Source organism: Palaemon carinicauda, chromosome 35 (assembly GCF_036898095.1).
Source record: "Palaemon carinicauda isolate YSFRI2023 chromosome 35, ASM3689809v2, whole genome shotgun sequence".
NCBI lineage: Eukaryota > Metazoa > Arthropoda > Malacostraca > Decapoda > Palaemonidae > Palaemon > Palaemon carinicauda.
In genome coordinates, this window is record NC_090759.1 from 12334684 (window position 1) to 12347183 (window position 12500).

A 12500-nucleotide genomic window follows, 5' to 3' on the forward strand; every position below is an offset into this window, starting at 1 on the left:
TTTAAATACGCACACACGCACACTCAAGAGTCAAATCTTCCCACCTCCTCCCCCTTTCCTAACTACAAGGCAGTTTGGGCAATTCGCAGACAATTGTGGTTTCCGAGTGGTTGTCGTTCGGCAAAACAACAAAGATATATATATATATATATATATATATATATATATATATATATATATATATATATATATATATATCCAGACCCTTGTTCTTTATTAATTAGGTGAGATGATATCATATTGCAATAGGTATGTTTATCATCAATGGGTCGTTTCCACTGACATCCAGAATATAAAGACGAAAGTTTGCCTTATTAATTCTTAAACAGCAGGGCCGATTATGAAATCAATGTGCCGATAGCTCCGAGATATAAAGCACTCTACAGTATATACTCAAGTGGATTGGGTGCGAGATTGGTAGATATCAAATATCTTTTTTGAAGCTAAGCTACAAGACGGGAGATTCCCTTTGTGATATGATAAACCTGCACTGTGATAAAGTATAAATTATATTTCAAGTAGAATAAAATTGTACGAAAATAAAATCCTTTTTCTGAAGATGTAAGAAAACAAGAGGATAATAAACAGGAAATAGAAATCTACTTACAAGAAAATTTTGAGTGACCATAACCAATATATTTGTCAGGTTAAACTATAGAGATCCTAGACCCTATAAGTAAACTAGTATGATAGGAACATTATTCTGATTATAGAAAGAAAACATATTAACCTCATTAAAAAAAATATAAATAAAAAGGCAAAAGGAATCCTGCTGGGCAGAAAGATAAGGTTTCAGTTAAAAGAAAAAAAAAGGAATTTAATTTTATCTTACCAGTATTTCCGCCTTTTTTATATCAAGTGTGAAACCTGTGACCTTGTTATTGTTTTTACTCAAAAGTAAAAAAGAAATTGTTAGTCTCTTATAACCAAAAAATTGTGGGTCTCTCCAATTTACAAACAACAAATTGATGGATCTGTTAAAACTTACAACAACAAATATTAGTTGGTCTCTCATTGCTTAAAACCAAACTTTCATTGGTCTCTCAGAATCTTAAAAAAAAAAAGAAAAAAAAATGGTGGGTCTCTTAAAACTTAAAGCACAAAATTGGTCGGTCTCTAACAACTCAATATGAAGTAAAATTATTGATTCTCTCAAAACTTAAAACAAAATACTGACAGGTCTCTCGTAACTTAAGACAAACAATAGATGATATATCAAAACTTAAAATAAAAATGGGTGGTTCTTATGACTTAAAAAAATTGGCGAGTTTCTCATAACTTATAAAATAGTGATTCTCTCAAAACTTGAAACAAAAAAATTGGTGGGTCTCTCAAACTTTAAAAAAATAAGTGGTTCTTATAACATGAAACAAAAAATTGGTGAGTGACTCATAACTTAAAAAATAGCGATTCTATCAAAACTTAAAAAAAAAAAAAATGGTGGGTCTCTCAAAAATAAAAAAAATAAAAAAAACTGGTGGTACTTGTAACATGAAACAAGAAATTGGGGTGTCTCATATCTTAAAACAAAAAAAAATATGTGGTTCTCTCAAAACTTGAAACAAAATACTAGCGGTCTCTCACAATTTATAATAAAAATTCAGTGGTTCTATCAAAACTTAAAACAAAAAAATTGATGGATCTCTAACAACTTAAAAAACTAGTGAATCTCTCAAAACTTAGAAAAACTGGAGTCTTACAACTTAAAAAAAAATAGATGGTTCTCACAAAACTTAAACAGAAATTGGGAGATTTATCATAACTGAAAATAAAAAATTTGTTGGTCTCTCATAATTTAAAGAAATAATTGGTGCTTCTCTCAAAAAGTAAAACAAAAAATTGGTGGGTCTCTTATAACTTAAAATAAAAAAAAGGGGGTTCTCACAAACTTGAAATAAAAAGTGGTGGGTCTCTCAAAATTAAGACCAATACTGGTGGTTCTCTAAATCTGAAAATAAAAATTGGCGAGTCCCTCAAACTTTAAACAAATATTGGTGGGTCTCTCAAACTTAAAATAAAAATTAGTGGGTCTCACTCTTCAAATAAAGATTGGTGGGTCTCTCAAACTTAAGATAAAAATTGGTGGGTCTCCCAAACTTTAAACAAAAATTGGTAGGTCTTTTAAATTTAAGATAAAAATTGGAAGGTCTCTCAAACTTAAAATAAAAATTTTGGGTCTCAAACTTAAAATAAAAATTGGTGGGTCTCTCAAACTTAAAATAAAATTTTTTGGGTCTCAAACTTAAAATAAAAATTGGTGTCTCTCAAACCTGAAATAAAAATGGGTGGGTCTCTCAAACTTAAGACCAATATTGGTGGTTTTCTCAAACTTAAAATAATAATTGGTGGGTTTCTCAAACTTAAGACCAATATTGGTGGTTCTCTCAAACTTAAAATAATATTTGGTGGGTCTCTCAAACTTAAAACAAAAAATTGGTTGATGTTTCAAAACTTAAAATACATGAAAATTGGTGGGTCTCTCAAACTTAAAACAAAAAATTGGTTTATCTCTAAAAACTTGAAATAAATAATTGGTAGGTCTCTCAAATCAAAAAACACGTGGGTCTCTTAAAGCAATAAAAAAAAAATTGTAGGTCTCATAATTAAATAAATGGTAGGACTATCATAACTAAAATTTGGAGGGCTCTCAAAACTGAAAACAAAACATTGGTGGGTCTCACAACTTACAAAAAAAAAAAATGGTGTATTTCTCATATATATAAAAACGAATACAAAGTTGGTGGAAATCTTACAACTTAAAACTAAAAATTGGTGGGTCTCTCATAACTAAAATTATGTAGGATCTCTCAAAATAAATAAAAAAGGTAGGTGTCTCATAATTAAAAAATGATATGTTCACCGGAACTAAAAAATGGTGGGGCTCTCAGAACTAAAAAATAAAATAAAATGTGGGTCTCTCGAAACTGCAAACCAAAAATTTACAGGTCTCTTAAAACTAAATATAACAACAAAGCATCAGGAGTCCCTAGAAATTAAGAAAAAAAAAAATTCGTTGGGCTTTCAAAAAAAAATTGGTGGGTCTCAAAATTAAAAATAAAAAATAAATAAAAAATGGCAAATCTCTCAAAACTGAAAGAAAATGTAATTGTCTCCAAAACTTAAATTCTATGACAACAACCTAATTTTACTTCCTATCTCAGAAGTAAATGTTCATCTTTCTCTCGGGATTTTCCCAGAATAATTAAGACGATTCTACACCTTTGCCATGTCGATTTTCATACAGAGAACAAGAATTCTTCATAACTTGATAAAAGGGCAAAGCTCCTAAAATGTAAATCACCATCTAAATATTTTTAGGTATGCTGACTGGCTTCTAAAACTGTTAAAATTCATCTACTAAAACTCTTTAGAAACAGTGACTGGCTTCTTCTAGAACTGTTAAAATTCATCTTCTAAAACTGTTTGGATACAGTTTATAGCTTCTTCTAAAACTTAAAATAGTTAGTATACATTGAACCCTTTGAAAACCAGTTACCTAGAAATATCGACCAATTACTTCTGAACCTTTTAGAAAATAGTTCCTTAAACTGTCACTGCCTCACTACATTGCTTCAGTTACCATGAAATCTCTGAGATCAATCAATAGAAAAAATTATCTTTTGTATTGAATAGTTCCTGAGAGGCGCGTATGACGTCACGAAAATTTTCACGAGATTATGAAACAACAGAGCACAAGTGAAGTATGTAAAAGTAAGTGACATATCTAATAATAATAATAATAATAATAATAATAATAATAATAATAATAATAATAATAATAATAATAATATTGATCTTGAAGATATTTTATGCATTCCATTCATTACTTCTCATACATAGTTTATTTATTTCCTTTCCCCGCTGGGTTTTTACCCCCACTGGAGCCCCAGGGCTTTTCCCACTTGTAGCTTAGAATTCAGTGGTTCCATAGTTGTTTTTATGTCATTTCCCCTGCACCCAGTTCAGCCAGCCAGATTTCCCCCACTTCATGGGTATGAGGGAAAGAGTACTCAAAACATACTGTGACTATTTACTAATTGATTTGGAAAATGTACAGATATGCTGATAAACATGTTCTTTTTACAGAAAGCATCTCTCTCTCTCTCTCTCTCTCTCTCTCTCTCTCTCTCTCTCTCTCTCTGGGGTATTAAAGCCAACACTTGTTGTTGGCTACTAACAGCACTGTAATCATTTCCCACTTGGTGGCTTTTTTGAGAAATGCTGGCTTAGAAAATAATAATAATAATAATAATAATAATAATAATAATAATAATAATAATAAAAATAATAATAATAATAATTAGCATCAGAATTTGCACCAAAACGACTGACAAATTAACAGCAAATCTTAAAATTTAGATATGTGCTACACGATAATAAAAGCCCTAACAAGGGATATTGCATTCACAAGTTTGCATTCATGAAATCTGATACAATATGCATGAGAGAAAGATATTAAAAAGATAATTATGGGAAACGAAATATGTCACAGCCTGACAAGAAAATGTTGGGATTTAATTTGAATAGTTTATAGTGTTGTGGGAAGCATGTATATTAATGGCTATATAATAATGAATATATAATACATACATATATATATATATACATATATATATATATATATATATGTGTGTGTGTGTGTGTGTGTATGTAACAAATATATGTATATGTATATATAAATATATATATATATATATATATATATGTAACAAATACATGTATATGTATGTGTATATAAATATATATATATATATATATATACTCACATGTGTTTATGAGAGAGAGAGAGAGAGAGAGAGAGAGAGAGAGAGAGAGAGAGAGAGAGAGAGAGAGAGAGAGAGAGAGAGAGAGAGAGAGAGAGAGAGAGAGAGAGAGACAGACAGACAGAGAGAGAGAGAGAGAGAGAGAGACAGACAGACAGAGAGAGAGAGAGAGAGAGAGAGAGAGAGAATTTTAAATATCCAGTCTTTGCACTTCCTTGGGACGATATTATAACAACACTATGGTGAAATAATCTTGTGTAAATGAACCAGACCGCTGTAGTAACTAATGACGCAATTGGACTACACTTCATTAGAAGGTTGCAACCGTTAATGAGAACATACAGTAATCAAGAAAATTTATACCGGGACGTGAGAAATAGTACATGCACATAAATATGCGTCACTGTTGGGTAATACTGTATGTAGTTTCTCACGGGAATAAAATTGAGGCTCGTATTACTGTCCAAATTCGTTTGTTTATATATTGGCTCTGCACACAGTCACATATATACACTCACATTTTATCATACACACACACACACACATATATATATATATATATATATATATATATATATACATATATATATATACATATATATATGTATATATATATATATATATATATATATTATATATATATATATATATATGTGTGTATAAAACAGGTAAAAAAAGAAAAAGACGTGGACAGGACATACAATGATTATGATAGATAACAAATGGACACATAGAATAACGGAATGAGTCCCTAAAGATCGCAATAGAAGCAGGGGAAGTAAGAGAAGACGATGGATAGACGAACTAAGAAAATTTGTGGGTGCGGACTGACATAGAAAGATCGTATACAGACGGGAGTGGGAAGGACATGTTGAGGCCTTTGTTCTGCAATTGACTAGCAACAGCTGATGATTATATATATATATATATATATATATACATATATATACATATATATATATATATATATATATATACACAGAGCGAGATGGATGGATAGATATAGAGGTGTAGGTGTAATGTTGATTATGCAAATTATAAGCTATTAGAAAAAAAAATGTGTTATAGAGAAGGAAATCTCCGATATTCAGGTTTTAAAAATCCTACTAAAATTAGAGAAAAGCGTCCATACCCAGCCTTCTCACTTGCTTAATAAGCAAGCAAGCGAACAAAGCCGGGGAGACGCTTGGGCTAAACTCTGTAAAGGAAACCTGATCGTCTGTACACAAGTATTTGCACATGTCTGACGTCAAACATATGCCCTGAAAAAACAATGGTCACTCTCAAAAACTCCTAACTGTTTTGTCTAAAACCAATTAGATCTAAAATATTCTGGCCAACTGTTACCGTAATTGAACATATAAATATAAAGGACCTTGGTTAGGCAGACAGGATGGAATGTTTGAATGATCAAATATTAAGGTACAGTTGGACACATGAATTCCTGGTACACTTCACTCTGAGGAAGTGCACCCAGCCACACCCTTACTATATGCGAGTTCCTGTGTTTCGCCCCACCCACCACCTCTGCCATCTCTCCCTACACTATCTGTTTAGATACTCATTGTGAGGTAAGGGTGTAACAGGGTACACTTCTTCGAGGCGAGGTGTGCCAGGAACTGCGGTGTCCAACCGTACACGGGCAATAGGTGATCTTTTCATTTTAACAAAATTGATACAGCAATGACTTCTGCAGAGAAATGTTAGGTTAGTATGCAAATTAACAGCAATGAGAGGAAGCTTTCCCCTTAACCCCTAGGTAACTAACCTCTAACTTATTCAACCGGTGAGAAGATTACTCTGAAAATTAGTCAACGAAGGAACTGTTTCAGTGAATTATTCAACAACCGTTCATATTTAATCAGTGGCTCATTCAGTCTAGGAACAATTAACCAGACGTTTACTCAACCAGGTAGAAAAAACCAGCGGATTATTTAACCATGTAGAATCAACGAGTAAGTCATTCAACGTGGTAGAATCAACCACTTGATTATCTAACCAGATGATATTTAAACAGCTGATTTTGTACCAACCGTGTGTCGCACATTCGTACATAGTTCATTTTGTGCATGTATCTTCGCTCTCCCCTCGCACTAAAAAGAACCTGAAAAAACATGTCTTGTTTCTCCTCTGTAACATTGTCTGTTTTTTTAACATGAAAATTCTTAGTGCCTTGAACTTTTGTATATAAAGGAGAGTGCTCTATAATAAAGTCACTCAGTTGTTTTCAACTTGCCCTTGAGTCACAACCTTCTCTCGGCCCGTCACATTGATGACCCCGGAAGTCGACTCGCTCCTCCCACCTTCCACCCCCCCCTCGCCCCTCCATCGTTGGTACCATGGAGGACTCTATGGAGGTTATTGCTGCGACTCCCCCATTGAAACTTTCATCATTCGCCAGCAGAGAGGCGTTTGCTTGGTTTCAGCACGCAGAAGTCCAGTTTCGCATCAAGGGCGTGACTCGCTTAACCACCAAAGCAGATTATGTTCTCGCGGCGATACTAAAGGACACCTTCCCGGAAATATCTGACTGGCTTTGTGAACAAGGAGATACCCCAATAGCGTATGACGCCCTCAAAACATACCTTCTGCAGCAGTACTCGCCGTCGCCAGCCGCCCGTATAGCAAAGCTTTTTCAGCTCTCGCAACAACCGTTGGGGGACCAAAAGGCTTCGCTCGCCCTCAGGGAAATGACCAGTATCGCTCGCCTGCAACCTGCCGCAGACGGCTCTCCTCGTGAGGTGAACCTACTTCGTGCCCTTTGGATACGCCGTTTACCCGGACCTATACGCGCTGCCATACCCGATGTCAATAGTTTACCCATAAAGGACTTGATGACCAAAGCCGACGCCCTTATGGACAGGCACTTCAAGACCTCCATCAACGCCTCCACCCCTGACGAAGAGGACGCCTATTCAACGTCACCCGAAGCTGACGTGAAGGCCGTAGGACATTCACGCCTACCCCGTGACGTGCCGAAGCGGCGACAATGCCACCCACCACCCGCCACTCGCTCGCGCCCAAACCAACGACTTCTACAACCACTTACTACCTCCCATTCGCCGCAATTTTGCTACTATCACTTCAGATTCGGGGCAACCGCGAAGAAATGTGCCAAGGATTGTCAGTGGCCAAAAAACGTGTAAGTAGGCCATCGCTCGTGGCGGTGGCCTCCCGTGTTTCTAATCTTTTCTTTTTACATGATGCAGGAACGGGCGTGTGATTTTTGGTAGACACGGCTACTTGCCGTTCTCTTTTGCCAAGGGAACTCTTCAGGACACGACGTAGTCTGTCTACGTCTGCCGACGTCTGCTTGGTAGCTGCCAACGGTTCTGCGATACCCACTTACGGTTACGAGAACCTCACATTATCGTTCAGAAACGGTAAAATTAATTGGAAGTTTCTCGTTGCTGACGTCACATTGCCAATCCTCGGTGCGGATTTCCTCTCTCTATGGTCGATGTCGCCCACCGACAATTGGTCAACGCAGACTCGTACTTGTCGACACCTCTTCAACCCGCCCCCTCTAACCTCGCTCTCCACATCAGCGCACCCACGGATGCCTACGCCCACCTCCTCACGTCGTACCCGGAAGTTTTCCGTCCAGAACTTCGCCAAACGCCCACGGCTCCTGCCAAGAACGGTATTTATCACCATATCAAGACGACAGGACCCCCAGTCTTCGCAAAATTCAGACGTCTGGCACCGGAAAGATTGGCAGCCGCCAAAGAGACGTTCGCTAAAATGGAGGGAATGGGCCTTTGCCAAAAGGCCTCCAGCCCATGGTCGTCACCCTTACACATCGTTCTGAAGAAAGACGGCTCCCTCCGTCCGTGCGGGGATTACAGGCACCTGAACATGCAAACAGAACCGGATCACTACCCCCTCCCCAACATTGCCGACATGACCTCCTACTTGCACAAAGCGAAGGTTTTTTCTACGCTCGACCTCCTGAAGGGGTATTATCACGTGCCTATGAACCCAGAAGACATCACCAAGGCCGCCATCACCACTCCGTTTGGTACATACACCTTCAATTACTCCTGTTTTGGCCTTCGTAATGCTGCGGCCACATTTTAACGTCTCATGGATGGCATCTTAGGGGACCTCCCTTTCTGTGTATGTTATGTGGACGACATACTTATGTTCTCCTCCTCAAAAGAGGAACACCTCCGTCACCTGCGCATCGTGCTCGACCGCCTGCAACAAAACGGCCTTGTAGTCCGGTACGACAAGCGTACCTTTGGCGCCAACGAAGTGTCGTTCTTAGGGCACCGCATCACTCCCGAAGGAGTCCATCCCCTCCCTGAGAAGGTAGCAGCCGTTCAGGACTTCTCCGTGCCCTCGACCGTCAATGCTCTGCAGGAATTTTTGGGCATGATCAACTAATATCACCGTTTTCTGCCAGCCATTGCCGCCACTCTTGCTCCCCTCTACGCCTCCCTCAAGGGCAAGCCAAAGGACCTGAAGTGGGGTCCCCTTCAAGAAGCAGCCTTCTGCAATGCAAAGAAGGCCCTATCAACTGCTGCGGCTCTCACTTTTCCTATCCCACATGACCCTCTCCTTCTCTCCACCGATGCCAGCGACGTTGCTATTGGTGCAGTACTCGAGCAGATGGTCAACGGTTCGCCCCACCCACTGGCCTTCTTCAGCAGAAAACTGTCCAAGCCAGAATCGGGTTATTCTACCTTCGATCGTGAATTGCTGGCGGTGCACTTGGCTGTCCGTCACTTTCGCCATTTCTTAGAAGGTACACCCTTCGTCATTCGCACAGACCAAATGCCTCTGGTGCACGCCTTCACTCGACAGTCTGACGCCTGGTCCGCCCGGCAACGCCGTCATCTCTCCGCCGTGGCTGAATACAATTGCACCCTTCAATACGTCCCTGGGAAAATGAATCCTGTTGCACAAGCCCTGTCAAGAAACACATTGGCTGCCGTTCAACTGGGATTGGATTACAATGCCCTGGCTGAAGCCCAACGACAGGATCCAGAGTATCAAGCATGTAGGACATCCTGCACGTTCCTCCGTTGGGAAGACTTCCCCCTCGAAGACTCCAACACCACCCTCCTCTGTGACGTCAGTACTGGTAGACCGTGACCTTGGATCCCTGCTCCCATGTGCCGGCAGGTGTTTGATTTCATTCACGGCCTTTCACATCCCTCGTGCCGTTCTACTGCACAGCTGCTGAAGACGGAGTTCATGTGGCACGGCATTTCTAAGGATGCTAAGGATTGGGTCCGCGCCTGTACTTCTTGCCAAACTTCCAAAGTACATCGACACACATTCACGTCGACGTTGTAGGTCCCCTACCCACATCACAAGGACATCGTTACCTGTTTACCATGATCGACCGCTCCACTCGTTGGCCTGAAGCCATGGAAACTGCAACGTCCGCCTCATGTACATATGCCTTACTCTCAGGATGGATTGCAAGATTTGGTATCCCTGAGCATATTACTTCTGACAGGGGTACCACTTTCACCTCTCAATTGTGGACATCATTAGCGAATCTCCTGGGCATCACCCTACATCACACAACGGCCTACAACCCCGCTGCCAATGGAATGGTTGAACGTTTTCATCGCACCCTCAAAGCAGCTTTGATGTCCCGCTGCAAGGATTCCAACTGGTTTACTCAGCTTCCCTGGGTCCTCCTGGGACTAAGGACCACTCCTAAAGACGCCCTCGACGTCTCGGCAGCTGAAATGGTGTATGGCGATCCGTTGGTCGTCCCTGCCAAATTTATTCCTTCTACAACCTCCTCCGACCATCTCCAGCGCATACGTCACGTCGTGGGAAAATTTACTCCATGCCGCCAGACTTACAAGTTCCCTGCGAAGCATCACATACCGACAGACTTGCACTCTGCAACGCACGTCTTCCTGCGCAACAACACTAGCAAGCCACCGCTAACGCCCCCTTACACAGGCCCTTTCCTTGTGATCCGACGCAATCTGAAAGCATTCTTACTAAACATTCGTGGCAAAGACGACTGGGTCTCCATTGATCGTCTAAAACTTGCTTATCTCCTGCCAGATGACCCGCCTACAGTTCGCCTCTCTAAATCAGGGCGCCCTATTTAACATGTACAGTATGTCATTTTTAGGGGGGGGGAGCCATGTACCAACCGTGTGTCGCACGTTCGTACATAGTTCCTTTTGTGCTTGATACAGCAATGACTTCTGCAGAGAAATGTTAGGTTAGTATGCAAATTAACAGCAATGAGAGGAAGCTTTCCCCTTAACCCCTAGGTAACTAACCTCTAACTTATTCAACCGGTGAAAAGATTACTCTGAAAATTAGTCAACGAAGGAACTGTTTCAGTGAATTATTCAACAACCGTTCATATTTAATTAGTGGCTCATTCAGTCTAGGAACAATTAACCAGACGTTTACTCAACCAGGTAGAAAAAACCAGCGGATTATTTAACCATGTAGAATCAACGAGTAAGTCATTCAATGTGGTAGAATCAACCACTTGATTATCTAACCAGATGATATTTAAACAGCTGATTTTGTACCAACCGTGTGTCGCACGTTCGTACATAGTTCATTTTGTGCTTGTATCTTCGCTCTCCCCTCGCACTAAAAAGAACCTGAAAAAACATGTCTTGTTTCTCCTCTGTAACATTGTCTGTTTTTTTAACATGAAAATTCTTGTTGCCTTGAACTTCTGTATATAAAGGAGAGTGTTCTATAATAAAGTCACTCAGTTGTTTTCAACTTGCCCTTGAGTCACAACCTTCTCTCGGCCCGTCACATTATGTATAAACGGGAAATTTAACTTGAGTATTCAACCGAAGGAAAACTCCATTGCAAAATATTCTACCCTCTGCATTCTCTAATTTGTGGAGAGATCTTTTTGATAATAAAGACTATTAGATCCCTTTCAAATTGGACAAAACCCTCGGGTCTTCAGATTAATTCATAACGAGCACAGTTAATTAATTCGAATGCAATTACTAAAGATAAATCATGAGAATTACGCCTGGAAAAATAAAGATCTACAGTAAATATGGTTGTAATGTCATTCACCCTACAGTATTATCACACGTTATCAAAAAATTCAATACGGGCAGCTCGCTTAACTAAGTGCCAAAAGATTACAGAAAAAAAGTGTTCGAATTCAGTATTTTTCTGACTAACATCTTTTGTACTTCAATGAAAGTATACAGACAACAAGCGTTCAAAAAATTTATGTAATGTGTATGTATGTGTGTATATATATATATGTGTGTATATATATATATATATATATATATAGAGAGAGAGAGAGAGAGAGAGAGAGAGAGAGAGAGAGAGAGAGAGAGAGAGAGAGAGAGAGAGAGAGAGAGAGATATATATATATATATATATATATATATATATATATATATATATATATATATGTATATATATATATGTGTGTGTGTGTGTGTATTATACGTATATATATATATATGTATGTGTGTATATTATATGCATATATATATATATATATATATATATATATATATTATATATATATATTATATACATATATATTACATATATATAAATATTATATATATATGTATATATATATATATGTATATATATGTATAATGTAGCAGTTTCTAGTCCACTGGAAGACAAAAGCCTCAGACATATCCTTATTCATTACTGGGATTTGGCCAGTTTTCCTCACCACGCTGGCCACTGCGGATTGGTGATGGTGGGGGATTTTAATCTGATTGCTCACAGCAAACCAACCTA

At 38.6% G+C, this 12500-nt stretch overlaps 1 protein-coding gene across 1 annotated transcript in view; it reads left to right on the plus strand.

Annotated features, from left to right (window-relative positions):
- LOC137627621 (uncharacterized) overlaps positions 1–12500 on the plus strand; it is a 52502-nt gene that overhangs the window by 633 nt on the left and 39369 nt on the right. The gene's annotated exons all lie outside the window — the stretch shown is intronic.